General features: G+C 34.5%; 1 protein-coding gene across 7 annotated transcripts in view; it reads left to right on the top strand.

Moving 5' to 3' along the window:
• The window catches only part of NT5C2 (5'-nucleotidase, cytosolic II), a 69,273-nt gene that overhangs the window by 16,897 nt on the left and 37,036 nt on the right, over positions 1-15,340 (top strand). The gene's annotated exons all lie outside the window — the stretch shown is intronic.

The raw sequence follows: 15,340 nt of genomic DNA, 5'->3' as shown, positions 1-15,340 counted from the left end.
ATCATTTAGAAGACATTTAGTTTTCTAGTTAAGTCAATTTGTACTGTATTCTGTTTCCAGGATATTTTATTAAAGACATTTATTGGAGATGGTAATTATTTATCATTGGCTAAATTAGGCAGACCATTCTGATCATTTGTCATAAACTGTACATTGTATGTGATATCTAGAATTCACTTTTAGAAGCTGAATACTTTGATTTACTTATTATTTTAAAAATATTTTTATTGGTTTAAGGGGGGGGGGGGGAAGAAACATCAATGATGAGAGAGAATCATTGATCAGCTGCTTCCTGCACACTCCTTACTGGGGATTGAGCCTGCAACCCAGGCATGTGCCATCAACCGGGAATCGAACCATGACCTCCAGGTTCCTAGTTCAACACTCAACCACTGAGCCACTTGGGCCTGGTGAAGCTGAATACTTTTAGTTAAATTATTATCTAACTTCTAACTTTTTCCTGCCTAATATTAGTCTTCTGAATTTCAATATGGAAATGATGGTCATATATCATGATTAAGAAATTATTCTTTATAATGTATGACTGTTCTTCCATTTCCTTATTATGAATGTTGAGTCTTCTAGACTGAAGATAATCATCAGGCCAAACCCTTCATAAAAATATGTTTTGCTCTATGGTCAGAAGATAGGTTGAACTGCTCAGTTGTTTAAGTGGCTTGAAGAGGGGGTAGGTTAGATAAATACTTAAACAGTTCCTTGTTTAACACCTAGATTCTAATAGTGAGCAGTTCAGATCAGAATTTGTATTTACCAAATCCAGGAATGGAGCAATTACATTTTTCATCTGCTTTTCACATTGACTGTGCCCAGGATGCTGAAGTCAGGTATTTCATTTTGCTCTTGTAAAGTTTGCATGATTACAGTACAGAAGAATTTCTGTAAGTGTGTTGGTTCTTTGTGAAAACAGTGTATGAATTCAGCAGTGGTTTTTATTATCTTGAACTGAAATTTGATAGTAATTTGGCTTGTGAGTTTTTGGTTTACTAGTCTTTTGCCTTATTTTAAAAGGAATTGCAATTACTTTATATTTAAAGTTCTTTGTATATTTATCTGAAATTATTTTTAAATTGAAATTTAGGCTTCCAAAGCCATACCAGTCTTTATTTAAACCTGTTGAATAATAGTTTCTTCTCCAATAATAAGTAAGTTTATTGTATATGTTTCAGGAATAAAAAGGAATTTGTATAGTTGCATAAAAATTATTTTGTAGAATCTGTAGTTGACACACTAGTAGAATTAGAAATGTCGATGATTTTTTTTACTTCAAATTAAAAGCCGGGATTAGGTTTTATGCAGACAGGGACTGCCAGTTTGATAAATTGTATTTCTTTCTTAACTGCTTACAGATATCATATGATGTTATTCAGCTTATTGTGTTATAGATCAAGCTTAATTAACCTGTCATTTTAGTATAGGTTCAGATATTCAAGTGGGTAAGTTGTTAAAATTTCAGTAGCCATTTTATCAATTGGAAAATCACACGGGAAATACAGGTTCTCAGGATGAACAAGGAGCCATGTTTCTTAAATAATGTACAAATGGCATATATCTTGTCAGAATAAGAATGAGGTAGAGTATCAGAACTGTGTTAAAAATTTTTTTGTTAGTATAGCAACCTTATGCATTGATTAGTGTTTCACATTTCTAGGGCAGCTATTTTCAACCTTTTTTTAAAAAATAAATCTTTATTGTTCAGATTATTACAAATGTAATAATCTTCTCCTTCTCAATTGCTCTCCTCCACCAGGTTCCCACCCCACCCTCTGTCCTTTCCCCACCCCCCATTGTCCTTATCCATAGGTGCACAGTTGATTTTCAACCTTTTTTCACCACGTGGCACACATAAATTAGTAATTACTATCATTCTGAGGCACACCAAAAATATACTGTTTTTTGCTGATTTGACAAAAAAAGGTATAATTTGATGATGGGTGTATCATTTTTTAAATTTAACAGTCTAAGGGAAAAGAGGTCAGTGCCTTTGACTAAATAGTCAAGTATTGCATATTTAAAAAACTTTTGCGGCACACGGGTTTGAAAATTTCTGTTCTAAGGAGAGACAGGTAGATTCAAGGACTAGTAAGATATTTTTAGGTTATTTCATCCAAAAATTTCATTTATAGGATACTAATAAAAAAGAATGAACTAGCCGAAAGCGGTTTGGCTCAGTGGTAGAGCGTCGGTCTGCGGACTGAAAGGTCCCAGGTTCGATTCCGGTCAAGGGCATGTACATTGGTTGCGGGCACATCCCCGGTGTGGGGTGTGCAGGAGGCGGCTGGTTGATGTTTCTCTTTCATCGACGATTCTGGCTCTCTATCTCTCTCCCTTCCTCTCTGTAAAAAATCAATAAAATATATTTCAAAAAAAAAAAAAAGAATGAACTATAAATCATAGACAGCTTTGATGTATCTCAAGAAAATTATGCTGAGCTAATAAAGCTAATCTCAAAAGGTTATACACTGTGTGATTTCATGTTTATAATCTTGATAAAATTAAGATTGAGAACAGAGTAGTAGGTGCTAGGAGTTAGGAATTGTGGCGATAGCACTTTATAGAATACAAAATTCTCCAAATTTTGTTGTTCCTAAAACATTTTTAATTTGTCACCACTCTGTCTGTGCTTCTTCCAAGAACACTGTACCTAGAAGTAAAATGAAAAGTGGTGGTGGCAGCAAGGAAGAGAAAGAATAAAAGATAACAGATCTTTGACTTAATGAAATCCTATAATAAATTCAGGTTGAGGAAATGTTCTTCATATTTGGATAGCCTGTTTCACCTTCAGGGTCTCTTTTGTATATGGCTTCTTTTATTCACTGTAATGCCTGAGAAATAGATTCATCCATGTTTCGTGTGTATTGGTAATTTGTTCTTTTTTTTTTTTTAATATCTTTTATTGGTTTTTTATAGAGAGGAAGGGAGAGAGTTAGAGAGTTAGAAACATGGATAAGAGAGAGTCATCGATCAGCTGCCTCTTGCACACCCCCTCCTGGGGATATGCCTGCAACCAAGGTACATGCCCTTGACCGGACTCGAACCCAGGATCCTTCAGTCCCCAAGCCAACACTCTATCCATTGAGCCAAACCGGTTTTGGCGGTAATTTGTTCTTTTTTATTACTATTCCATTGTATCAGTATACCACAATATTGTTTTTCTGTTGATGGACCTTTGGGCTTTTTATTAATTATAAAGCTATTATAGACTTAGAAAATATTTCTAAATCCCACATCTGATAAAGGACTTGTATTCAGAATTTATAAAGAATTTTTAAAATTTAACAATATGAAAACAACTCAATGAAGAAATGGGCAAAAGACTAGCATGTCACTACAGAGGATGTATGTATAGCATGAAGGCACATGTTTAACATTGTTAGCCATTAGGAAATACTAATTAAAACTACAATGTATACGCCTATTACAGTGGCTATAATAAAAAATACTGACAACAATATCAAGTGTTGCCAAGGATGTGGAGCAACTGGAACTTGCATACATTGCTGGTAAAAGGCAAAATAGTATAGTCACTCTGCAAAACAGTTTGGTAGTTTCTTACAATTTTAGAGACATTTAACCATTTGACTCAGAAATGAGTGGAAGTGGAAGAGGGCCATAGAGAGGATAAAAGATGATGAAGAAAATAAAATAAAACCCCAAAATGCTGCAGAAAGGCAAGCCACAAGACAACAGAAGCAATTACCACTTGAGATGCCATGTGATCACATGTTAATCATTCCCTAAACATTGTTTATAAGTGGTGACTCTTGGATTTAAATATGCAGACTATTGTATTTATTTTTGTCAGTGACATTACCACAATGTTCCCCCCCCCAACATATGGCCTATTTGCTAAAATGTGTTAATAACAAAAAGTATAACTTGTTAATTTAATTATAAACAAATCTTGGGTAAAAGCACTTTAAAATTAACAGGGTGTTAATGTTCTCATATGACATATGGACTGAAAATTTTGTCAGTTAAATACAACATTCATTAAATCAAGTTTCGCAAAATCAAGGATTTAATGTACTTATGACAGACAATTCCACTAGATATTATCTATGTTCTATATATTTAAAAAAATACACCTCAGACTAAGTTTAAAGGTTACAAAGCCAGAAAGTAGAGGAGCTGGGATTTACGTAGCTGTAGTTGTTCAATGCTCATTCTCTTTCCATTACACCATACTGCTTTTCTAAATAAACGGGGGGGGGGGGGGGAATTATTTTAAGCTTTTAGTTACTGAGTGACTAAACTTTTTAATTACCAATAGAAACCTTATGGTAAGATATTTAGGTAATATTTAAAGAGATAAAGTTTTTTTTTTAATTTAAGTAGTATTTTTTAAAGATATGTATATTTTATTTTTAATTTGAATCACCACTAGGAGGATTTGCCATCTCGGTGTTCTTAGACTTTAGCACACTTGTTTACTTTGTCCCCTATTGCATAATCCCTGTGCATTATATTGGCCAGGAGGCAGGAATTTTGCAGATTTACTCTGAGATTTGGAATTAACCTTTAAAATGTTCTGGATTTATCCCCCATATGCCAAAGATCTGTAAACTTCTTTCCACATGAGCTGAAATTTTCAGGGGATTGAGTAACAGATATTTTCCTTAAAGGCAGTTAATGATAAAAAAAAAAAAAAAAAAAAAGACAACATGTCAGTGTGGAAATACTTTAGGTTCCTCCTGTAATATGATCTGCACATACTTTCTTCTCTTGTAGTTCAATTGTTCATTTTTGAAGGGAGCAAATAACTGATAATTAAAACATATATCCGATTGATTGCCACCCCCCATCCCCCTTCAAAGTAAACTGAAAATTACTTGGACTGACTAGGGCCGCTCTAGTCTGTGAAACTCACATTGTTTGTGTACTGTTGGCGGGCCTCATTAGGGGGTAAATTTGCTTTTCCTGTGTGTTTGCCAGTAAGGATTACTGGAACTTGCCATTTGGATTGTCTCCTTTCTAAACTGGTCAGTATTAAACAATTCTGACCATTAGTTGTTTTTTCTGCTCTCCATTTTTACCCTATTATTCTTAGATTTTCAAATATTTAAAGCTGAGAATATTGGTCATTGAGATATTGCCTGGCTGGGGTTCGGCATTGTGCCCGAATTTGTTGCCTCTCAGGGCCTGAGTTCTCTGTGCTTTAACAAATGAGCTACAGTTCTTAAGAGATCAGTGAAGCTTGTTTGTTGATCCTGTATTCCCATCCAGAGGAAGTAGATCTTTGAGAATGTCTAAGGAAGGGTAAGTGAGTTTATTATTATTTTTTCCTTATTTTTCTCAGCAAAGAGGTGTTCTAGTCATCTGAGTGAATTGGAAGATTAATAAGTAGTGCTTACCAGTTAGAGTAGAAGTAGAGATTGAAAGAAATTCAACTGAAAGCTTACATTGTTAATGTTTCACATGTAATATACTGTAAAGGTACTATTGCTATTTTAAAAAACAGCACTGAGGATGGATAATCTTAATAGGAATTTATTGAATTTAAATACTGTTTACTTTGTGGTAAACTTATTTTGGTTTAATGATAGGAAGTATTTATGAATATTAGAAGCAATTAGTGTTTTACCAAAGAGTTTTGCAAAGAAATGAGTAAAGTTTGAAAATTCAAAGGCATTTCAAAATAGATTGTATCTTCAGAAAATGATGTGAAGGACGGAGTGAAATCAGCCTGTGATTTTGTTTCCTTCTGGGCATTGTTGGCAAAAATAATTTTTTTTGGAATCCCCTATTCCTCTTTACAATGTAAAATAGTTCTGATCAAGTTTTTTTTATTGTTTTAATATTTCTCTTTTGCTGCTGAGTCTGAATTAGCGGTTTACTTTTGTGGTCCCTGTAATAGATAACATGTAGGTTAATGGCTGCATACTGTTGATTATCTCATTTCTAGCGTTCAAGCATACTGAGACTTTCGAGAGACATTCCCTTTGATTAAATAGGACATAGATTTCTCAAAAAGACCTTTAAGAACACAATAAAATTTTGATTTTGTGGAAACTCTTAGTTTCTTCCTAGTTCTTTGTTCCTTCAGAAATTTTGAAACAATTTTAGTGTGTGCTTATAATTTTTAAATCAAATTACGTATAGACTATGAACAAAATGAAATTGGCCTACTCTACTACTTTTAGACCTCATTATTGAATAAAGAAAATGAATTATGGCAAATGTAATTATTTTTAGATCACTTATGACATAACTAGAATTTTGAGGTTTCTTTAAATGTGAAAATTAGGAAAGGACTGCCTTTTAGGTTTATATGTTTTCTTACTGGCTACAAATCTGCAGTTGTTAAATGATTTTTATAAAAAAGATGATCACAGATGCTGATATATTTGTTAGTCTTGTACACATAGCTATTTATAAACTTGGTTTATAGATTAAGAAGAACTGTATTTCTAGGTACAGTCAAAATTCTTGGGAAGTAATTTGTGCTAGTTTTCCCCCTAAGGTAAAGCATATGTTAGACTTGGTTAGAGATATATATAAATCAAAGGACATTACTAGTGTTATGGCTGTGATATTGTTTTAGGTTTCTTCCAGGGTCCCCTAGGGCAACTCCTTAATTGTCTTAATAGGTAATGAACCAAGTGCATTTGAAATGCATGAACACATACATGAAATCATTTAGCTTTTACTCTCCTTTGCTATGTTTAGAAATAAATGGATGAATTTTGTTTTGTACTTTGGGATGAAAAGCACTTTTAGTCTTACTATTTTTGAATATGTGATATTTTGACATGTAATACAGCTGTCATTTGACATAAATGAAATCTTCTAATAGCAATAAGAAAAAATTGTTATAAGAGTTAAATCACCAAAGATTATATACTGAGCCTTATGTAAACTTATGGAAATTGAAACAGTGTGGTATTAATAGAAGGATATGTAGATCATGAAGGGAGTTTATAGACCCACAACTGATTTTCAACAATGAGGCCAAAGTAATTTCATATAGAAAAAAAAAAATCAACATATACTTCAAACCATATAAAGTAATGTAAAATGGATCATGGGTCTAAATATAAAAGTTTAAAGTGTAGGTGAAAATCTTTGTGACTTTGAATTAGGTAAAGATTTCTTAGATGAAAGACAAAATTGATAAATGGTTTCATCAAAAATTAAAAAAAAATTGCTTTTTAAAGACGCAATTAATAAAACATACCAGGAAAAACTATTCTCCCCCCCCTCTATATATATATCCACACACGTTACAAACTTACATCCAAATATATGAAGAATTTTTACAATACAATAAGGCAAACCACCCAGTTTAAAAATGGGCAAAATATTTGAATATATACTTCACATACAAAAAAAGATATGGCCAATAAGTACTTAAATGATGCTCTACATCATTTGAGTTAAAACCTCAATGAGATATTACTCCACCAACTAGAATGACTAAATTAGAACAGCAATTTTCAAAGTTTTTTCAACTCCTGGCACTCATAAGCTAATTACTAAATTCTATGGCACACCAGAAAATATATTATTGACTGATCTGACAAAAAATAGTTAAACTTTTAATTCGGTCACACCAGCCGGCTATTGTGTTGGCTTTTATCATTTTTTTAAAAAAGGTTTTTTAAAAAATTTTTTTAATGGATTTCAGAGAGGAAGGGAGAAGGAGAGAGAGAGAGAACTATCAATAATGACAGAGAATAATCATTGGCTACCTCCTGCAAACCACACTGGGGATACCCCACACTGGGGATAGCCCACATCTTGGGAATGTGCCCTCACTGGGACTCAAACTGTGACCTTCTGTTTCATAGGTTAATGCTCAATCACTGAGCCATGCTGGCTGGGTAGCTGTTGTCATTTTTTATTTGACAATCTTGGGGAAAAGGGGTTAGAGCACCTGACTGAATAGTCAGGTATTGTATGTTTTAAAAATTCTTGCTGCACACTGGTTGAAAATTTCTTAATTAGAATGACTAAAATTGAAAACACTGACCATGTGGAAAGCTGGAACTCTCCTACATTGCTGATGAGAGTGCAAAATAGAAAACAGTTTTAGCAATGTCTTTTATTTATTTATTTTTTTGTTCATCCTCACCCAAGGATATTTTTCCATTTATTTTTAGGGAGAGTGGGAGAGGGAAAGACAGAGAGAAACACTGATGTGAGAGAACCACATCTATTGTTTGCCTCCTGCATGAACCCCAACCAAGGCTGGGGCTGGGGAGGAGCCTACAACCAAGGTATGTGCCCTTGACCGGAATCGAAACCAGGACCCTTTGGTCCACAGGCCGATGCTCTATCTACTGAGTCAAACAGGCCAGCAGTGTCTTTTAAAATCGAACATAAACTTACCATATGACCTAGTAATTCCATTTTTAGGTATTTGTATACCTAAGATAAGTGAAAGCCTATGTCCACACAGATTTGTATAGCAGCATTGCTTATAATATTCAGTACTGGAAACAATCCAAAATATCCATTAATTGAATAGAATAAATAAATTGTGAATAAACTCAAAATGGATACAGGACTTAAACATCAGACGGGAAACCATAAAAATACCAGAAGCATCCACAGGCAGCAAAATCTCAGACATATGCCAAAAGAACTTCTTCTCTTATACTGCCCCTAGGGCAATGGAAGCTAAAGAGAAAATAAACAAATGGGACTACATAAAAATAAAAAGCTTTTTTACAGCAAAAGAAACCATCAACAAAACAACAATAAAGCCCACTGTGTAGGAGAACATATTTGCAAATGTTACCACTGATAAAGGTTTAATCTCCAACATGTACAGACAACTTATACAACAAAATAAAAGGAAGATGAATGATCCAATTAAAAAATGGGCAATGGACCAAAATAGAATACTTTCAAAAGAAGACAGAAGGAAGGCCAAAAGGCACATGAAAACATGCTCAAAGTCACTAATTATCCGAGAGATGCAAATCAAAACAACAATGTGGTACCATCTCACACCTGTCAGAATGGCCAACATCAACAAATGACAAGTGTTGGCGAGGTTGTGGAGAAAAAGGAACCCTCGTGCACTGCTGGTGGGAATGCAGACTGGTGCAACCACTGTGGAGAACAGTGTGGAGTTTCCTCAAAAAACTGAAAATGGAACTCCCATTTGACCCAGAAATCCCACTCCTAGGAATATATCCCAAGAAACTAGAAACACCAATCAGAAAGGATATATGCACCCCTATGTTCATAGCAGCACAATCTGCAATAGCTAGAATTTGGAAACAGCCTAGGTGCCCATCAGCAGATGATTGGATCAGAAAACTATGGTACATCTACACAATGGAATACTATGCTGCCATAAAAAAGAAGGAATTCTCATCATTTGCAGCAACCTGGATGGAATTGGAAAACATCATGCTGAGTGAAATAAGCTAACCCATGAAAGAGAAACACCACATGACCTCACTCATTTATGGATAATAAAGAACATTATAAACTGATGAACCAAAAGATAGATATAGAGACAGTAAAACAACAAGCAGACTGTCAAATTACAGCAGGTAGGGTAGGGAGATCTGGGGGAGATAACAGATCGACCGAAGGACTTGTATATATGCATATAAGTACAACCAATGGACACAAAACTCTGGGAAAGGAGGGTATGTATGGGGGGGGGGGGGCAGTGTTAAAATATGTACATAGATAATTTAATTAAAAAAATGAAAATAAATAAAATAAGATTTCTTTCCTCAGAGAAAAAAGGAAAAAAAAGAATAAATAAATTGTGGTATATTCACACAGTGGAATAGTACTTAGATATAAAAAACTAATTATGGTACATACAACAACATGAATGAATCTCAGATATATTGTGCTAGGAAAAAAGTGCAGAATCAACTCATGATGTTTCAGGGGTTGGGGAGGCTATTGCAAAATTACATTAAGAAATGTTTGGGGTTGATTATGACAATTGTTACATCAGTGTATACAATTGCCAAGTTTACCAAATTTACACTTAAAAGTGGGTGAATTTTAAGTAAATCATACTTCAGTCAGATTGGTGGGGAATGAGACGTGAACTGCTCCTTGCTTATTTAACTTTTTATAAATGAAAAGGTAGTATTCTTAATTTGTATTAAAGAGAATATATTTGGGGAAATACAGGTGCTAAAGGATGAGTAATGTAGGAAAAAATGCACCCTCCTTTCAGTCCTCTACAGTTGTTAGAATGCCTTTTATTACTAAAACTGCTGCTGTCTTAGTTAAGAGCACATGTGTCAAACACAAGGCCCGCTGGCCAAATCCGTCCCACCAGGCCTTGCAATGTGGCCCGCACCGCGCTGTCATCACTGCACTCCGCTGCGTTTCCATCACAATGACAGTTTATGACTGTTCAGTAAACCATTCGGCCCGCGATTTAGGCTGGATTTTAGATTTTGGCCCCTTTTCTGATTGAGTTCGACACCCCTAGTTAAGAGGCCAGAATGAATTTTATCATTTGCTATTAAATTCTAAATTTTGACTGACCTGTTTTTTTTCATTATAGGCATAGTCAGTAACTTGTTAATTTGTCCTAATGACAGCGTCAATAATCATATTTTCTTCTTTCATTTTTATCCCACAGAGTTCAGTTTTGAACATTTGCTGCATTTTATAATTCATCTTCTGTACATTGGTCTTAATTTTTTTTTAATTTTTTTTTAATGGGGAGAAAAGGAGTAAGAATTTAGAGGAAAATGAGGGGAAAGGAATTGGGAAAAGATAATGTATTTAATTAGACTGAAGTTTCAGAATAGTAAATTTATTTGCAGAAGTAGTTATATCTGGTTTCTCCCTTAATTTGTATATTTTTCTTATTTTGTTAGTCCTCTCTTTTATTCCCCACCATCCTGCTCTTATTACTGCAGTTTCTTCATTTGAGAACGAAAGTGAAGGGAATATTAATGTCTCTTAAACATTTTTAATGAATCTCCTTAAAGTTTGCTTTAAAATCTTTGATGGAAACATAATATGATCATTACTTTAAAAAATTTTTCACTTTTAAACATCTCTGAAATTGGGCTGCATCTAGCAGTATAACCATCTAAAACTGAGTTCTTCCAGAGAGCATTTTATTTCTTTTAGTAACCTGGGGGGACAGCATTAACCATCCTAGCAATGTGAACGCAGACTGACATGGCTCTTGTTCAGATTCTTTGGGAGATTTTGCCTCTCCCTGACTCAAGGCAGAGATGCACAGATTTTCTGTTGCTCCTTCTATGTTGTAAATTTATTTCTTCTTTATCCTCTTATGGATATATCCCTTTGATATTTTAGCTTTATGAGTTTCTGAGTTAATTTATGTTTTATTTTAGAAATGATAATATGCTGCTTGGTCAGACTTTTAAAGCACAGATGCTGTTCTGTTAGAATAGGGGCGTCGAACTCAATCAGAGAAGGGGCCAAAATCTAAAATCCAGCCTAAATCGCAGGCCGAATGGTTTACTGAACAGTCATAAACTGTCATTGTGATGGAAACGCAGCGGAGTGCAGTGATGACAGCGCGGTGCGGGCCACATTGCAAGGCCTGGTGGGACGGATTTGGCCTGCGGGCCTTGTGTTTGACACATGTGTGTTAGAATCTGGTAAACCAAATGTATTCTTCCTGAGGTTGTTCCTCAGAGAAAATATTAGGACAAATTAGTAAGCAGTTACTGGCTGGATTTATGAAAATAAAAATTATGCTACTAAATAAAATACTTGCTTTTATAATCTAGTCCAAAATTTCTTAATCTGTCTATATATTCATGGTATTTGAACTTTAAATTTTTAGTAATCCATTTCATAAATTAGAAAGTTCTTACCTATAGGTTACCAAACGAACTTTTTACTGAAGGATGGGGACACTAAGGCAAACTATAGTCTTGCCATTAAGTTTTTAACAACTTAGTTGAGAGATACTTTGCATACCGTTCAGTTCACCTTTTTAAAGTGTACATTTTTTGCCTGGCTATCATGGCTCAATGGTTGAACGTAGACCTACGAACCAGGCGGTCATGGTTCAATTCCTGGTAAGGGGCACTTGCCCAGGTTGCAGGCTTGATCCCCAGTGTGGGCGACAGTGCAGGAAGTAGCCTATCAATGATTCTAATTGATGATTCTGTCTCTCCTTCTCCCTTCTTCTCTGAAATCAATGAAATATATTTTAAAAAATAAAGTGTACATTTTAAAAATAAGTATTTTTATTGATTTCAGAAAGGGAGAGAGATAAACTAACGATGAAAGTCATAGATTGGCTGCCTCCTGCACGCCCCACACTGGGGACTGAGCCTGCAACCCCGGCATGTGCCCCTGACTAATCCAGCCATGACCTCCAGGTTCATAGGTCAATGCTCAACCGCCGAGCCACACTGGCCGGGCTAACGTGTACATTTCAGTGGTTTTAGGCCATTCAGAGTTGTGTAACCAATACCACCATCTAACATCAGAACATTTTCATTACCCCCCAAAAGAAACCCTGTACTCATTAACAAAAACTCCCCAATCCCTTCCTCCCCACACAGCCTCTGGCAACCACTAACTGGTATTAACTTTTTAGTTTAAGTTTAATTTTTAGTTCAGTTAAATATTGTTTGTTTTTTGCAAGGCCCTATGCTAGGTATTGGACTAGAACTCTTTGAAATCTTTGGGTCTTCTAAATAAAAGTTACTGCAGGCACAATTATTTACATGTGTCCTGTACTTAATTTTTTCCCCTAAATTAGTTTTCTGATTTTTGTTTTTTATTTTTCTATTTCCTTTTAGGAAAATCTCTAATTTATTCTCTAGGACAATGGTTTTCAACCTTTTTAATCTCATGGCATATATAAACTAAGTACTAAAATTCTGTGGCAGATCAAAAAAAATTTTCCCCCCCAATCTTACAAAAAGAAATGTATAATTTTGGTTCATTCACACTCGGTGACTATTTGTTGGCCGTTGTCATTTTTAATATTTGACAGTCTAAGGAAAAAGAGGTCAATACCCCTAACTAAATAGTTGAGTATTGCATATTTAAAATTTTTTTACATGCACTAGCTGGTTTATCTCAGTGGATAGAGCATCAACCTGTGGACTGAAGGGTTCTGGGTTTGATTCAGGTCAAGGGTACATGCCTGGGTTCTGGCTCAATTCCCAGTAGGGGTGTGCAGGAGGCATCCTTATCATTGATGTTTCTATCTCCCTCTCCCCCCCCCCCTCTGGAATCAATAAAAATATATTTTTAAAAATTTATGGTGCGCCAATTGAAAATAGCTGTTTGTAGGCTAATCTTTATTTTTTTATTGTTTTGTGTAATTTAACAATAACTTGAGTTCTCTCTTTAAAAATATCTTTATCATCACTGATATTTTCTTCTAATGAATAGAAAAAGGAAGAATTAAATGTCAGTTATATTGTGCAGTGTCTGGCTTCAAAGTTTATAATCCAGTAAAGAATATAAAAACTACCGTATTTTTCGGACCATAAGACGCTCCGGACCATAAGACGCACCAGTTTTTAGAGAAGGGAAATGAAGAAAAAAAGATTCTGAAACAAATAGTGTCCTAAAATATTTTATGTACATTAAAACCCAACCAACATCACAGTCATAAACACATGTAATCAACCCTGTAAAGTAAACAGCAGCATTTAGAACCATTTTAGAGCCGGGCAAGCACACAGAGACCACACAGAGCCGGGCAAGTAAAAAAAACTTTTTTTAAAAAGTATATGTGTAGGCTATATTTGGACCATAAGACGCAGGGACTTTTCCCCCCCCACTTCTGGGGGGGAAAAAGTGTGTCTTATGGTCCGAAAAATACGGTACCTATGCATTTTATGTATATGACAAAATATAGTAAGTGCCAAAATAAAGGGTTTTGCATATTCAGACCTCTCACATAGATCACAACTCTATGGAATTTAATTGTTGCTGAAATCTCTTTAGATAGAAATCTGAAACTCAGAAGCTCACTGTCACATAATTCTTAAAGTCACAATAGTTCTTGAAGTCACTTGAGATTGCTGGGTCTCGAAAAATAAGTTAGAGAAAGCTGAGGAAGACATTTCAGGTATTGGGAATACCATAAAACAAAGCCTCAGTGGACCTTTCTGGAATAGTTAACTCATTTTGACTATTACAGCAAAAGGTGCATGATGTGGAGAATGTGACATAACTGATTTTGGGAAAATGGTGAAAATCTGAAGTACTACATGAAGATATAAAAATTTTTAATTTATTAATTAGGCAGGTAGTGAAGAATGACTGATGGTTATTAGGTAGAAAAACAACATGAATGCAACTATGCTTTACAGTGCTTCTCAAACTAGGTAATGGTAGAAGACCAGTTTTTTAAAAAAATTTCCAATTTGTTTTAAATGTACACTTATAAAATGTAATAAAAATGAAATACTAGAAAATGAAGAGACAAAGTGTGTCTACTTTTATATTACACATTTAACAAATAAAAATTTTCTCATAAAAGTTTTTAAATATAGTTTCTGTATATATCATGTCATGGATTAATAACAACTGTTCACAGTTTGTATTACACATTTAACAAATAAAAATTTTCTCATAAAAATTTTTAAATATAGTTTCTGTATATATCATGTCATGGATTAATAACAACTGTTCACAGACTAGCATTAGTTTGTGGACCACATTTGGAGTAGCATTACTTCAAAGCAATTAATTTGGCATTAGTGTGTAGGCAGAATAATTGGGAGATGGTTGCTAAAAAATTAATGAGTTTCCCTGGCCAGTGTGGTTCATTGAGTTGGAGCATCATCCAATACATGAAGGGTCTTGGTTTCGATTCCAAATCAGGGCACTGTGTGCACACTTGCACATATTCTTTCTCCCCTCCCTCTTCCCTTCCTCCCTCCCCCATTCCGCCCCTCTCTCTCTTTCCTTCCCATTCCTCTCTCTTTCCCTCTCTAAAATCAATGAACATATCCTCAGGTGAGAATTTAAGAAAAGAAAGAAAGAAAGAAAAAAAAAAAGAGTTAATGAAGACCTGGACAGATTGTTAGCAGTGTGAATTGAATAAAACATCTAGGATCCAGAGATACTTGGAAATTTAAATGAAGGCACATGAGATTATTAAAACGATGTGGATTTAAGGGAGAAGAAAGAATAAAAAGATATTAACTAGATTTTTAGTTTTAAATGGGAAAATTAGGCTGCCAGTAGCAAAAATAGGAACTAATTTGGGGATAAAACATAAATTAGGTTTTCAATAAAAATTTACATTATAACATTTTTTCTATTAAGTTAAATATGCACACATACACAAATATGATACATCATTTGGTTCCTAATCTCAGTTTGCACTCTCTAAAAAGCATTTGTAACTTTTTCTTTTATTATAACA

The sequence above is a fragment of the Pipistrellus kuhlii genome, unplaced genomic scaffold, assembly GCF_014108245.1.
Source record: "Pipistrellus kuhlii isolate mPipKuh1 unplaced genomic scaffold, mPipKuh1.p scaffold_m20_p_15, whole genome shotgun sequence".
Lineage (NCBI taxonomy): Eukaryota > Metazoa > Chordata > Mammalia > Chiroptera > Vespertilionidae > Pipistrellus > Pipistrellus kuhlii.
The sequence above is the reverse complement of the archived record's forward strand: the minus strand, read 5'-3'. Positions and strand labels throughout refer to the sequence as shown.